Genomic DNA, 6,394 nt, shown 5'->3' on the forward strand with positions numbered 1-6,394 from the left:
TCTCTCTCTCTCTCTCTCTCTCTCTCTCTCTCTCTCTCTCTCTCTCTCTCTCTCTCTCTCTCTCTCTCTCTCTTATCCTAACCTTGATCCCTTATATACCTCACAGAATTGGATAGAAAGATTACTTTTACAGCATTGAAAGCCTGTATGGAAGACATCACTATCTCCTGAATACTATTTTGGTTAGTAAATCAAGATTGGTAGAATTAGGTAGAAATGAAAAAGAAAAACTCATACACTAGCATTTAAAAATAAATAGTATCTTGCCTTTATTCAAATCTAAGTATTGCCACACTACTAATATAGAAGGACCCACTAACTGATTTTTTTAAAAACTGATACTGTAGATAAAATGATTGAGAGGCTGGATCATTTTTGCTACAATGTAAAGTTGAAACATTTGTGGCTTTTCTAATTAAATAAAGGTAGAGGGCAAAATATATGAGAATTGTACATAATTATGTAAAATTTGGATAAAGTTATATCTACCTGTCTTGTAAATGCTAGAAAAGATCATGTGACAGAACATGACAAGCAGCAGTTTATGACAGACAGAATAAATTGTATTTTCTTTTCTTCTGAAAGTATGCAATTAAATTATAGACTTTGTTGTAGTGATGGCAACTACCTTAGTTTGCTTTAAATGAGGATCAGACAAATTGATGGGAGACAGAACCACTAAAAGCTACTGCTCAAAATATCAATGTGCTATTTTAAACATTTAAAAGCAATATGTAGGTTGTTGTAGAACAACAGTAGCAGGTACTCAGTTCAAGCCCCACTTGAGATTGAAATACACAGTATAGAAAAAGGGTCTTGTAATAGATTTACATTTAGTTGGATTAAGAAAAAATATTTTATAGTCTTATGAGTTTGTTCATAAAATCAGACAATTATCATCAGTGTCTCTGTTTAGTGGCTCTTTGCACATTTGTGATTTGTGTTTGGATGATCAGGATTTTAAATCTTCATATATGATATTAAAATTCTAGATAGGGAAAGTTACAACACAGAACTATATAAACCATTTCTTAAAAAATTTCAAAGACAGCAGATTTAGAATATAAAATGGAGACAGTTCTCAAATAGCTAGGCATAAATTGATATATCATGCACAGTTTAAGATCAAATAATATTGAAGGCAAACATAACACTCAATGTGCCAGAGCAAAATTTATAACTGGGGATTCTGGGAGTTTTTTGTCTTAACACATCTGGAGAACAAAAGTTTGGAGAAGAATATGATAAACATTCAGAATCAAAGGACAATTCCCCAAGTGTATTTTTCAAGATTAAATTTCTGGTTTAGCTTGCTTTTGAGTGCAACATAAACTAATAAGATTGAAACCACATGCTAAGGGCTTCTGGTCTGTTCAACTCAACTGAGATTTCTTTAGATAGACTGAACATGGAGTACATGAGAAGATCATACGACACCAAATCAAAGACCATAGAACTGTAACTTCATTAAGGAAGGAGCTTAATAATTTCAGAGAGTTGTTGGAAGAGACAAAGAAAAATATTACAACAATATTTGTAAAGATGGAAACAGACATTGAAAAAAAAGAAAGTCTTTCAAAATATCCCTGAACTCAGGAGGAGGTTTCAACTTTGAATTGGTATGCTAAAGGATGCCAATGGATAGATAATGAACAATTTAAAGCAGATCAAACAAAGATGAAAGGAGTATATTAAAATGCTGTATAGTGAAGATGTGAATTTCCAAGTTACCTTAGAAGATATTCCCCATTCACATGAATCTTTATTATTATTACTGATGTTAGATTAGAATAGCATACTGATCGTTACCAAGTCAGAGGGCTACAGAAACTGATGAAATAACCACAGAAATAGAGAAAGCAGCAGTAAAAGAACCAACACAAGTGCTACCTAAACTAATCCAGAAAATACCAAAAAGAGACTTAAGAGAATGTGCAAACTATTACATAATATCCTTAATTTCACAGCAAAAAAATTCTTAGGATCATTCAACACAGTTAAGAGTTCCACATGGAAAAATAAATGGCAAATACGGTTATAGAAAAGGCCAGGAAACATGCAACATTTTTGCTGATGCATGTTAGATAATTGAGAAAGCCAAAGAACGCCAAAAAGAAGTCACTATATACTTCATTGATTGCAGAAAAGATTTTGATTAGGGAGAACAGGGAGAAAGCAGAATTATTTAACTCGTTTTTTCCCTTTGTCTTTACACAAAGGGAAAAAAACAGACCAACCTACCAAAACCAATGCCATAAAAAACAGAATAGAAACGCAAGTTAAGATAGGCAAAAAAATGGTAAGTGAGCACCTGTCCAGCCTACACGAGTTCAAATCACCAGGACCAGATGGATTACACCCCAGGGTTCTCAAGGAACTGGCAGATGTGATCTAAGAACCATTGAACTATATTTTTCAAAGATCCTGGAGCACTGAGGAACTACTGGAGGACTGGAAAAGAGCTGATGTAGTTCCCATGTTCAAAAAAGGGGAACAAAAGGATCCAGGAAATTACAGACCTATCAGCCTGACCTCAATACCTGGGAAGATTCTGGAAAAGATAATCAAACAACGAATCAGCGAACAAATAGAGGCAAACAAAGTCATAACGAAAAGCCAACATGGGTTTGTCAAAAACAGATCATGCCAGACAAATCTTATTGCATTCTTTGACCAAGTGACAAAATTAGTGGATCAGAGGAATGCTATGGATATAATTTACTTGGACTTCAGTAAGGCATTTGATAAAGTAGATCACAACCTACTACTTGATAATATAGAAAAATGTGGGTTAGACAGCATCACCACCAGATGGATCCGTAGCTGGCTGACCGGCTATACTCAGCGTGTGGTCCTTAATGGAACCACATCTACATGGAGGGAAGTGTGTAGTGGGGTGCCCCAGGGCTCTGTTCTGGGCCCAGTGCTTTTCAACCTCTTCATCAACGATTTGGACAAGGGGATAGATGGGGAAATCATCAAATTTGCAGATGACACCAAGCTGGCAGGAATAGCCAACACTCCAGAAGACAGGCTTAAGATACAGGAGGATCTGGACAGACTTAAACACTGGGCGCTATCTAACAAAATGAAATTCAGTGGTGAAAAAAGTAAGGTTCTACATTTAGGCAAGAAAAACCAAATGTACAGGCATAGTATAGGGGGTACCTTGCTCAATAGTAGTAAGGAGGGACCTCAGAGTCCTAGTGGACAATCACCTAAATATGAGCCAGCAGTGTGCTGCAACTGCCAAAAAGGCCAACACAGTGCTAGGCTGCATTAACAGAGGGATAGAATCAAGATCACATGAAGTATTAATACCACTTTACAATGCCTTGGTAAGGCCACACTTGGAATACTGCATTTGGTCACCGCGATGTAAAAAAGATGTTGAGACTCTAGAAAGAGTACAGAGAAGAGCAACAAAGATGAGTAGGGGACTGGAGGCTAAAGCATATAAGGAACGGCTGCTGGAATTGGGTATGTCTAGTTTAATGAAGAGAAGGGCGAGGGGGGACATGATAGCAGCGTTCCAATATCTCAGGGGCTGCCACAAAGAAGAGGGAGTCAAGCTATTTTCCAAAGCGCCTGAAGGCAGGACAAGAAGCAATGGATGGAAACTAATCAAGGAGAGAAGCAACCTAGAACTAAGAAGAAACTTTCTGACAGTTAGAACAATTAATCAATGGAACAACCTGCCTCCAGAAGTGGCAAATGCTCCAACATTTTTAAGAAGAGACTGGACAACCATTTGTCCGAAATGGTATAGGGTTTCCTGCCTGAGCAGGAACAAAAGTCCTTAAACCCAAGATGTACTCGATGACCCCGATCGAAATAGGGGAGTTGAGAAACTACATTGACAAAAATCTGGCTAGGGGTTTCATCCAAGCAGCTAAGTTCCAAGCGGCAGCCCCAGGGCTATTCAAAGAGAAGGAAGATGAGTCATTGGATTTTTGTTGGATAAATGCAGGGCCTTTTTTCCTCATAGAACGCCCAGAATGGAGTTCCGGCATCTTTTTCAGATGGAACCTTGTAGGGTGGGCAAGGCAGGTTGTATGACGTGTGTGAGTTCCGGCACCTTTTTTTTTTTTTTTAGAAAAAAAGCACTGGATAAATGGCATATGTGTGGAGAATATTTATCCCCTTCCTCTTGTGAAGAACATGCTGGGACATTTAGCCAAAGGGAAGGTGTTTACTAAACTGTATCTGAGGGAGGCGTACTACCAGGTGAGGGTCAATGAAGGCGATGAATGGAAGACTGCCTTCAACTGCCTGTTAGGATGCTTCCAGTTCAAAATGATATCTTTTGGACTACAGGGAGTTCCTGCCATATTCATGCAACTGATTAATAAAGTTCTGCATGAGCACCTGTACAAGGTTTCCTAGTGTATCTGGATGACATCCTCATTTACTGATTTCTGAAACTAGGCTTAATTATACCAACTGCTCTGGTAGGGCAAAATACTCAGTATCAGTAGATCAGAACTGTATTAGGAAGCTGGCTACACACTACTGGCTTACAGACAATCCTATTTGCTTTCTATTGTGTAATTCAATTAAAAATTCTGAATATTTAAAGCAATTTCACCACAGTCTAATTAAAAAGCTTCCAGAATAGCATATGTGCAACTGATAAAACCAAGACATTTTCTGCTTGTTTTTATGAATATGATCCCAAAAGAAAAATAGTTGAGAAAAAGAAGAAATAATATCAGTTTGTTTTAACAATCTGTAAAGATTCCCAAAAGTAAAGATCAACTTTCAGTGACTCCCTGGACATATATATGCACAATACTTTACATGCTAACAAAATGTTTGAAAATGTTTACCAATGCCTCATACAGGATTAAATTTATTTCTTTTTAATGCCCAATAAAACCTATGGGTCAGGAATTCCTGGTGATTTCCCATCCATGTATTAACCAGGTTTGATCATGCTCAACTTTCTGAGGTCAGTCAAACTTGGTTAAATACTGTCACTTGCTTAGACAAATCGAATAGCAATTCATATATCAGCCTTTGGATATAATTATGGAAAAAGGCCATGGAAATGCTCTATCCATCCATGTTCTGCAATCTAATGCCTCTTGACAACTTGTTTATATAAATATAATTTAATATTTATAAATACAATTTAATATTTACCACATATGGTATAGTTAAAAGAAATAATAATATTATAAAACACTGATCAATACAGAATACCAACAAAAATAGAGACTAGAGAATAAAAAGTAGCACAAGTGCCATAATCTTTGTTAAGAGAATGCCTTCTGAAATAATTTGGTCCTTAGCTGTTTTCTGAAAATTACAGATAGGGGATGAGTCTGTTCTCCATAGGAAGGCCCTTCTAGACCACAGGAAAGAAGTAGTTTCTACCCTTGGTCCCCAGAAGTGTGAGATAAAGTTGAGGGAAAGACTAATAAAATTGATCTGCATTAGAGATGATGGAATGGGCCTACTGGTCCATTCTATCTCTTGTATGCTATATTGTGGCACCTGAGGGAGCCCCCTCCCAAAATGTTTCTGGAAGACGGTTGAGATTACACTGATTTTCTTTCATCAATTTTGTCAAGAAAATTCAGTTTTAAGTATTCTGCTTTGACTATCAAAGCTATGAATGTTCTTAATAGGATTCTAAGATGTGTTATTATGTTAAGTTACCCTATCTGGATTATTTATAATTGCTTCAAAAGATGATAATTACAATCATACCACGGACATAAAAAGATGCGAATTTCCCCCTCCTCTCTCTGTGTGTATTCTCTAGAAACTAACTGGAGTGGGAAATTGGAAATTGTGTCTGCAAATGATAGGATCGTTAGAGAACATTTAAGAATTTCAGTACTAATTTATGTTATAATCTTTCTGAATGCAATGGTATATTGTTAAGTTAGAAACTAAATGTTATTGACACGGCTTTCTGTGATGCTACATTTTGAAACAAGACATATGGGTCTCACAAGTGGAGAATGCCTTCTGGATATAAAATTGTTTCATACCCAAACTGGCCATTTCAAAGGGTAATTTAAATAAATCTACAGTGCTTTTCAAACAGTAACATCTGGCACTGTTATGTTTGTAACCTCAAGTGCAGATTTGTAAATGAGTCAAATGTTACACCAAACAAAAGTGCTGTTTTAAAAAGAGTCATTAAACCATTACCTACACCAAATTTCTCATGATATTTTTAAGCATTATTGTATATGTTAAGAAATTGAGTTGGATCCAGTGTAGATTACTGTACAAATGCTGTTTTCTTTCTCCGTGTTCCCTCCTTTCCTATCCCCTCCACTTCGGCATCAGAAAGTCTGCACATCTTCAAAGCATATTAGGGGAGAAGAGTATGCAAAGAGCAGGACTCTGAGAATCTGACCTGGCAGTCATGCTTATT

The sequence above is a fragment of the Protobothrops mucrosquamatus genome, unplaced genomic scaffold (assembly GCF_001527695.2).
Source record: "Protobothrops mucrosquamatus isolate PMUCROS unplaced genomic scaffold, P.Mucros_1.0 scaffold5571, whole genome shotgun sequence".
Lineage (NCBI taxonomy): Eukaryota > Metazoa > Chordata > Lepidosauria > Squamata > Viperidae > Protobothrops > Protobothrops mucrosquamatus.